We start from the raw sequence: 8,830 nt of genomic DNA on the forward strand, positions 1-8,830 counted from the left end.
TGTTGTAGGAAAATCGTTGATTTTGCATATCACCATTCATGACTATTCTATGAGATATGTGTTGGGGTAACAAGATGAAACAGGCAAGAAAGAGCAACTGTTTATTATTTGAGTAAAAAGTTCATCGAATATGAGTCAAAGTATTCCCAATTGGAGAAAATATGCTGCACATTGATGTGGATAGCCCACAGGTTTAGGTAATATATGCTATACCATACTAGGTTGATAGTAAGATTAGACCTTTTCAAGCATATTTTTCAAAAACCTTAATTGTCGGGGAGATTAACAAATGGCAAGTCATGCTTTTTAAATACGATATTGTATATGTTGCTTAAAAAACAATAAAAAAAAGTGTGATAGCTAAATTCCTTGTAAAACGTACAAATGATTAGTATGAGCTCATGAAGTTTGACTTTGTTATCGAACATTTAATGACCATATCCTAAGTTAAAAAAGGTGAACCAATAGAAAAACCATGGAAAATGTTCTTTGATGAGGCTTCGAATGCTTTAAGGCATCCGATTAGAGCAATTTTGATATCCTCTAATGGAAATTACTATCAAAGCATTGTGAGGTTGGATTTAAATTGCACTAATAATGTGACAAAATATGAAGCATGTATAATGGGCTTGCAAATGGCAACTAAGAACAAGATTAGAGTGTTAAAAACATACGGAGACTTGGCCTTGGTAATTTATTATCTACAAGCTGAATGTGAAACAAAAGATTCAAAGTTGGTACAATACCAAAAGTGTGTGCTAGATTTGATCAAATAATTCGAAAAAGATCCAATTCTATCATGTACCTCGAGAAGATAATCAAATGGTTGATGCTCTGGCTACATTAGCTACAATGTTTAAAATGAGTGATAAATTGAAAATCCAACCTATCCAATTGAATGTGCAAAGATCACCAGTATATTGCTCAAGTGTTGAAAAGGAGATTGATGGCCTATCTTAGTATTACGACATCATGCAATATGTCAAGCACCAACAATACCTAGAACACGTATCAAAAAATGAAAAATGAATTATCAAAAGACTGGCTATAGGATTTTTCCTCAATGGAGAAATCTTATACAAGAGAAGTCGAGATCAAATGTTATTGAGATGCATAAATGCTATTGAAGCAAAGAAGATACTTAAAGAAATGCATGAAGAAAGTTGTGGAGCATATGCAAATGGCCATATGATGGTTAGACAAATCATTAGAAAGTAGGCCATTATTGGTTAACAATTGAATGTGGCCATATTAACTATACTAAGAAGTGTCATAAATGTTAAATTTATGCAGATGAGATTCACGTTCCTCTGATTTTTTTACATGTTCTCGCACTTTTATGGTTGTTCTCAATGTGGGAAATGAATGTAATTGGACCTATCACTCTAAAAGTTTCAAATATACATCGATTCATTTTTGTAGTAATTAACTACTTCATAAAATGGGTCGAATAGCTTATTATACTAATGTGACAAGGATAGTGGTGTGTAAATTTATAAAAAAAGAGATCATATGTCATTGGCTTTTCAAAAAGATCATCTCTAGTAATGCTCACAATTTGAATAACAAGATGTTAGCGAAAATTTATGCTCAGTTTAAGGTAAAGCACATTAACCCGATCCCATATCACTCAAAAAGGAATGGAACGGTAGAAACTATCAATAAAAATATCAAATGGATAATAGAAAAAATGACTGATACTTATAACGATTGGCATAAAAAATTATCTTTTGCACTGCATGCTTATAAGACACCGGTACACACATCTACTGGGGTAACACTTTTTTTGCTCGTATATGGAATGAAGGCCATATTGCCAATTGATATGAAAATTCCTTATTTGAGAAGTCTGATGGAAGCAAATTTAGAAGAAGTTAAATGTGTCTAAAATCGTTACGAGCAGTTGAATCTCATTAAAAAAAAAAACTCACAACTCTTTGCCATAGTCAGTTGTACCAAAAGAGAATGATACAAACACATGACAAAAAAGTTCGATTTAGGCATTTCGATGAATGTGAATTGGTTTTAAAGAAAATTCTTTTGAATCAACACCATGATCGAAGAAAATCAAATTAGGAAGGCCCATATGTAATTAGAAAGGTTTTTTCGAATAAAGTATTACTGTTGGCAGAGATGGATAAAGATAACTTGCCAAACTTGACAAATTCAAATATTGTGAAAAAGTACTTTGCTTGAGAAATATTTGAAGAGGGTTAAAAAATTAAAAAATAAATACAAAAAAAATAAAAAATAAAAAACAATAAACAAAAAAACCAACAACAAACAAAAAAAAAATAAAAATAAAAAGAAAAAGCTCTTTCTATCTTTCTCGGAACTATCGTCTAGACAAAATTATTGTCTATGTCTTTACATTATTCCTGATTTTTAAAAATATGCAAAGAGGAACAACTGTATACATCAAATTTTATTCCAAATATTTTAACATTGTTAACCTAAGCCCCTTTTTGAATGCAAGTTTTAACCATTAATTTAGGCCTATTATGAAGTTCCTTTTGTAACCCAAAAGATAGCTCGATTGCAAGTCTAATTCGTGGCCCATTTGAAACCTAATGGATGCTCGTTTTAAGGGCCCATTACATGGCTGATGTATAGCTTGTTTTAAAGGCCCATTTAGAGGTCCGTTATATAGATCAAAATATTACCCAAAGCATAAGCCCAAGATAACAAAAAGAAAGGAAAAAAGGCAGCCCGAAACAGCAAAGGAAGGTTCATAGTTTGGAAAATCCATTCGGATGTCACGTGTATGGGTTTAAAAACTTATACCATGGAGGCAGTCACCTCAAAACATGCTGAAGCTGCAGCAATAAACCTGCACAAATCCAACCTATAGGAGACAAAACAAAGAGTTAGTGGACATTAGTAAGGAAAAAACGAAAAGAAAAAACTTAAGGAGGAAGGCTTTGGGTATAGGCGAAAAGGAGAGCTTGGGGGTTTTCTGTTTTATTAAGAAAAAGAGAAGAAAAGAAAAGAAACAACAAGGGGGAGAGAGGCTTTCAAAAAATATATATACAGCAAAAAAAAAAAAAGAAGGAAGAACCCTACAAAAAGAAAAGAGAACCATGCAAGAACAAAAGAAGACCGAGTTTGCTGAGAATACAGAGGAAAGCTCCCTCTATCATCTCCACCTATGCCTACTAGCTAATTTCTTGCTGTGGAGGCCGCCGTTGCTATTTTGGACATACCACCGGTGGCACCATTGTACTGTCAGGCTTAACCCCATGGCCGAAAGAACCGAGTGATGAAATCTCGTTTTTGCTAATTTTCTCTTTATAAATAGTATCCAGCTAGTGAAAAAAGGGCATGCCTTGGAATCTTCAAGCCTTCTCTCCTAGCCTGTTCGAGAAAATTGGTTTATAGAACAAAAGAAGCTTGGACTGCTAACTATAAGGTTTTCTTCTGGAAACTGTAAGTCATGTAAGTTGAAAAAAAAAATATGTATTTCATGAGAATGCCTGGCTGTCTTTTGATGAGATTCATTGTTTGCCATTTATGCTTCTAGCATTATCATTTGCAAGGTAGGCCTCATTTACAAGAAAATAGGAATAATAAATATGACAACATATCGGGAATAAAGAGAATGAAAGCTGAAGGATTAGGAACTTCAAAACTTGAAAACCCTGGAGATTGTCGTGTAGAATAGACCTTTTTCTTCTTCTCGTTATTCCAACCATTAAATAAGTGATAGAGACAATATAGGCAGAATAAAACAATTGTTTTGCAATGATAGATGGATGTGATGGTTTTTTGTCTTAATTGGGATATTTCTTTTTCTAATAAACTAATATCTTAAAATTTGATGCCATATATTTATTTGTTAATAAACTTTATTTTCATACATGCCACCAACAGTCATGCAGAATTTTTCTACAAATTGCAATTTAACTTTCATGATTGCTTCTCTACCGATTGAGATTTTATACTTTATATATAAAGATTTATATACATATAAAGATTCCTACGACTACGAGCTTCTCCTATAAAGATTTGGCAAAAGAAAGGAGGAGCAGAAATCAGAAAGTATTCAGAGGGGAAGAATACACGGCCGTGAGTGTTAACAGAGATATACCTTTCCTCCAAAAACGAACATTGTTCACCAATACCTCACTACCGCACAACACGAATCCCACCACAGTCCACTGCCTCGATAAACCATATCTCCATTTCTACCAGAGCATCATTGCATCAGGATCCTGTTGCCCTTGTTACTATCCCATTGCTAAATCGAAAAGCATCCCTATATCAACACCACGCTGCCACCGTCAGTCAGCCTAGAGCCACCAACAAATAACCTCAGCTTTTCACTGTTACCCTCACCATTACTAGACAATTGAACCATGCCATTAAAGCCAATAATTCATTCCCAATAACTCGCAAACAGAAACCAAACCACAATCCCAAAAATCCAACAAGCAACTCGTGGGCCAAAGGAAATATGTCAAACTGTTCTACACCCCTGCAATCACCAATCACCGATAACTTAGGCAGAGCTCTCACCACTAGAGCCTAGAAAACCCAAACCCAGAAATTGATCTACAACTCAAACACAGAGAGCAAGTAAACAGCATATCAAACAAAAAAAGAAAAGAAACTTTTTGCTGACTGTTGGAGGGTTTCGGATAGAAGGAAAATAGGGTTTCATTTGGATTTCGAGTTTAAGAGGTTTTTGGGCTCGAAATTTAAGGGAAAGGGAGATTCAAAGGTGATGAGACATATAGTGGAAAAGGAAAACTTTTCAGTCACCGGAATAAGGTGAAACCGAAGGTGAAGAGTCTCGATTGTGGGATAGGTCTGCGAAAATTTAAAAGTATCTTCAAAATTCCATTCCGTTAAAAAGAATGAGGAGATCCAACCGATTTTAGAGATGGTTTTCAAGTGGGCTATGGTGCCAGTGGACGATCGGTAGTGACGATTGGCGACAGCCGACAGGCGAAGACCAACCGGAATCAGGATTGTGTGTGAAGTCGGTGGTTTCTGTTCATCTGTGTTATATGAGAGGAGAGACCGAAAATACAAGGGACTTGAAGTTGAGTTTTACAAATTTACAAAAAACGGCCCTGTTTTGAGAGAGAAAGGAAATAAAGAAACAGAGGGAAGACGGGCCGACCCAATCACCATAAGCCGACAAATTGTTCGGCTAATAATTCAACCTGATTCACAAGCCCATTACATAGTTTTGGTAGCCCATCCTTTCTTTTGTGGGTTGAAATTCAAGGCCTAAGGTACATTTTATTTATCCTGTTACATGTATATTTGTATTTCTCTAGATTAGATATATGTTTAATTATTTTTAATTAGTGTTAATATTGTGAAACAAATCAATTAAGTTAAAATGAAAATTTAATTCTCTTTGTATAATCATATATATATTTGTATTACTTAGAAAATTCAAAAATGTAAAGTAAATGGAAATTATTTCAACAATGAAAATCTAAAAATAAAAAATGATTAAAATTTTAGAAATTCTTAAATGAAGTTTTTTCCTTAAATTTTCTAGAATGGTGAAATTTTTAAGTAAAATTTGGATAACAAAAATAATAAGAATAAAATAACCAAATTGAGAATTTTTTTAGAAATAATAAAATAAATTTTGGAATCAAAACCTTGCATGAATCTAATGAAGAAATTTTAAAAATCATGAATGTTTGATTTTCTTAAAAAATTTTGGTTGAAAAGTTTTATCCTAAATATTTCTAGAAAAGTGAGAAATTTAGATAAAAATTTCAAATATAGAAATAATTTTAAAAAATTAAGAATAAAAATAACAAGAATGTATTTCTCACAAATAAATAAAAATTAACCAGGTGATGAAATTCTTGGAGATAAAAAAATGGTTGATTCTCTAAAAACTTCTAAATGAGAAATTTATTTCTAAGTTTTGCCAAATTGTGGTGAAATTATATAAAATTTCAATAATAATATTTTAAAGCATAGTAAACAATAAAAATAGGAATGATAAAAATAACCAAGATACATCCTAGAAATAAAAAAAGGTAAATTCTATTCTAGGAAATTAAGAATGGTTGATTTTTTAAAACATTTTTAGGTGAAAAGATATTTTGAAATATTTCATGAATGGTGAAAAATTTAGATATATTTTAATAGAATAAAGAAATCAAAATAAAAGTTAGAACAAAAGAAACTTAAAATGATTAAATAAAAAATAAATTTAATGATGAAGCTTCTTCAAATGAACAAATGGTTTTTTCAAATGAACAAATGGCTTTTTCAAACTATGTTGTAGCTCTATCATTTAGGAAATTACAAAAAAAAAAAAGAGCAAAAACAAGCAAGATTTAATAGAGATATGATTAAAAAATCATAGGTAAGTCAAAGCAGACAAATTTAAAAACAGTTTTGCATGTTAACTCAAATCAATAGATTTGAGTTAAAAAATGAATTCAAATGAAAATTTTATTGAAAAATTATGAAAGAATACTGAAAAGCACCAAAAATAGTAAAATTGAAATGAAAATAAAGGGAAAATATTGGAAATAAAGTGTTTGGAAGCTAAAAATAATGTTAAGTGTAGAAAGGTAAAAGAAAAAAATTTTAAATCCTAAACTAACTCTCTCCTTATGGCCAACCCTCTCCCCCTATTTATTGGCAGATGGGAAAAGAAGTCCAAAAAAATTCTAGAAAAATCTCCTAGCAGCTAGGCTCTTAAAGCCTTATTCTTTTAATGCGCATGGTTGGTTGCGCATTGGTCCCGCTTTTAGTGCTTAGTTGTTTCCTCAACAGGTTTGCAACTTGCTTTCACATGTAATGGGTGCTCCACAAAGTCAACATAATAACCAATCACAACCTTTTAAAATGCCACATAAGCTCTTGGCTTGGGTGTTTTTAAACCTCGCAATTTTGGTGCTTAACTCAACTCCCATGCACATGTCCAATGCACCGTGTCCAAGAATCTTGTATCTTTCAATTTTTTTTCAAAAAAAAAAAATTTCAAACACATTATGAATATATTTTATCCTACATTTTACTAAAAAAAAAAAAAGAGAAAAATAATACTAAAAAATTATGCTAAAAAATCAAGAAAACTCCCTCAATATTAATGTTGTATATTTGACACTAGTTTAGGTAATTTGCACAAAATGCACAAAAAATTCCTCCAAATTGTATCAAGAATGTCCAAAATTCTTCAATTCCATTATTTGTCCTTACACATGAAATAATTGTGCATTTATGAGTAATTTTACCTAAAATCCTAAGGAATAAGCCAAAATATATGAAAAATTGCACTGAAAATAAGTACGAAAATACTAAAATTTTAGTGCAATCAATTTTGCATATCTATGTTTTTAACAGGCTCCGGGACATGTCTTAGCTTCACTTGCTCTTTAAAGTCATCTAGGTTAGGAACCATGATAGAGTCAACAGGATTAGACCTTGGGTTAATATGGATATGGGTTAATTGTTGCCCGATTGAAGGGCCTCCATAAATAAATGGCTATCTTTCTACCAGCTGTTGGTATGCTGTATGTGGTGGAGTGAAACCTGGTGGATACATAGGTTCCTTAGTATTAATTTTTTCATGCGGCTTAAATGCCTCAATGACTCATTTTCCTTTTGATATCCCCAACAAAAATTATCTTAGTTATGACATCTGCTTATCCATGCTTTCTTACATACTGCCATTCTTTCTCTAATTTCTTATTAGGCTTTATTGACCCTTTCGATCCTACTTAATTGCTCATTTTTCATATTTCTAGCCTGTGCTCATGTATTATATTTACGTAGGATGGATTGAGTCAGATTCTTAGATCAAGCTATCCTTAAACTTTTATTTATTAATTACTATAAGTTAAAATCTCATGGTATGCAATCAATGTCATTTTTCGTAAAAGGGATATGTTAAGGTTTTTGAATATTTAGGTAGGATTTTTAAAAGATCTCTTTCGCCTTCAAGATTTGATGAAAATATATTTACAGCCATTATTTATTTTCTTAGGTTGGTTTAAATATGCATACTATGGATCATGGTATAGATGCACTAAGACATGTTTATGCGTGTAATTGAATTTTTTTTTGTCATAAAAAAGCTTTCTTAAAATCCTTTGATATCTAGGTAGGATTTTTCAAAGAGCCACTTTTTGCCTCAAAGATTTGATGTAAGTATATTTACAACTATCATTTCTTTTCTTCGGCTAGTTTAAAAATGAAACAAGTGCATATTGTGAATGCATGTATTAAGGGGCATACATTTTTTAAGAAGTTTCAAATGAAAGGATCTTTCATTGATTCCAAAGTACTCAAAATTACATATTATCCAACATTCTTGAATTACAACCATAAAAACATTTAACTTGTTCATATTATTCCTTGGTTTTATTAAGTTGATTAGATGTTACCAATATTTGCCAATTGGGGTGGCTTTTTACTATAGGGCTTCTACTTTTGTCACCATTTCCTTTGTTTTCTTTACTACCTTGCAAATCTGAGTGGTCAAGTGATCTATGTACATTTGCCTTCCAAAACTTTCTACCTTTCAATTCATATGGGCATCCATCTTTATATTGCATGTATACCTCCAATTTGTTTTTTTCTTTTGTCATGTATTTCGTAGTGGAATGATGTGATTCCTATGTTTTTGCTGCTGTTGTTTTAGCCCCTTGATTGGTTGGCGAAATGTATCTTTTTTCTTTTTTTGGATTTCAAGGTATTTTTTTTCTTTTTTCAACTTGGCCTTTAACCTCTCATTCTCCTTTTGACTTTTTAACAATCTTGTTGTGTTGGTTAAAAATCGATTTTCCCAATTTTGCTGATCTTGGGTGGCTTTTTTCTCGTTTTTCATGACTTTGCTCCTCTA

At 32.0% G+C, this 8,830-nt stretch overlaps 1 long non-coding RNA gene across 3 annotated transcripts; it reads right to left on the bottom strand.

Moving 5' to 3' along the window:
* Positions 1–626: 626 nt before the first annotated feature.
* On the bottom strand, positions 627–5,255 carry LOC149515298 (uncharacterized). Of its 3 annotated transcripts, XR_016327156.1 has the most exons (4): positions 4,088–5,211; positions 3,064–3,354; positions 2,785–2,845; positions 627–999 (listed from the first exon to the last, which is right to left on the bottom strand). It is a non-coding gene; the product is annotated as an uncharacterized LOC149515298 (long non-coding RNA). The 3 variants fall into 3 exon arrangements; XR_016327154.1 differs by lacking the exon at positions 627–999 and having other exon boundaries at positions 1,048–2,845; positions 4,088–5,209; XR_016327155.1 differs by lacking the exons at positions 627–999; positions 2,785–2,845 and having other exon boundaries at positions 2,929–3,354; positions 4,088–5,255.
* Positions 5,256–8,830: the final 3,575 nt, after the last annotated feature.

Source organism: Durio zibethinus, chromosome 13 (genome assembly GCF_047325235.1).
Source record: "Durio zibethinus cultivar Kanyao isolate XHJ-2024 chromosome 13, ASM4732523v1, whole genome shotgun sequence".
Taxonomy (NCBI): Eukaryota; Viridiplantae; Streptophyta; class Magnoliopsida; order Malvales; family Malvaceae; genus Durio; species Durio zibethinus.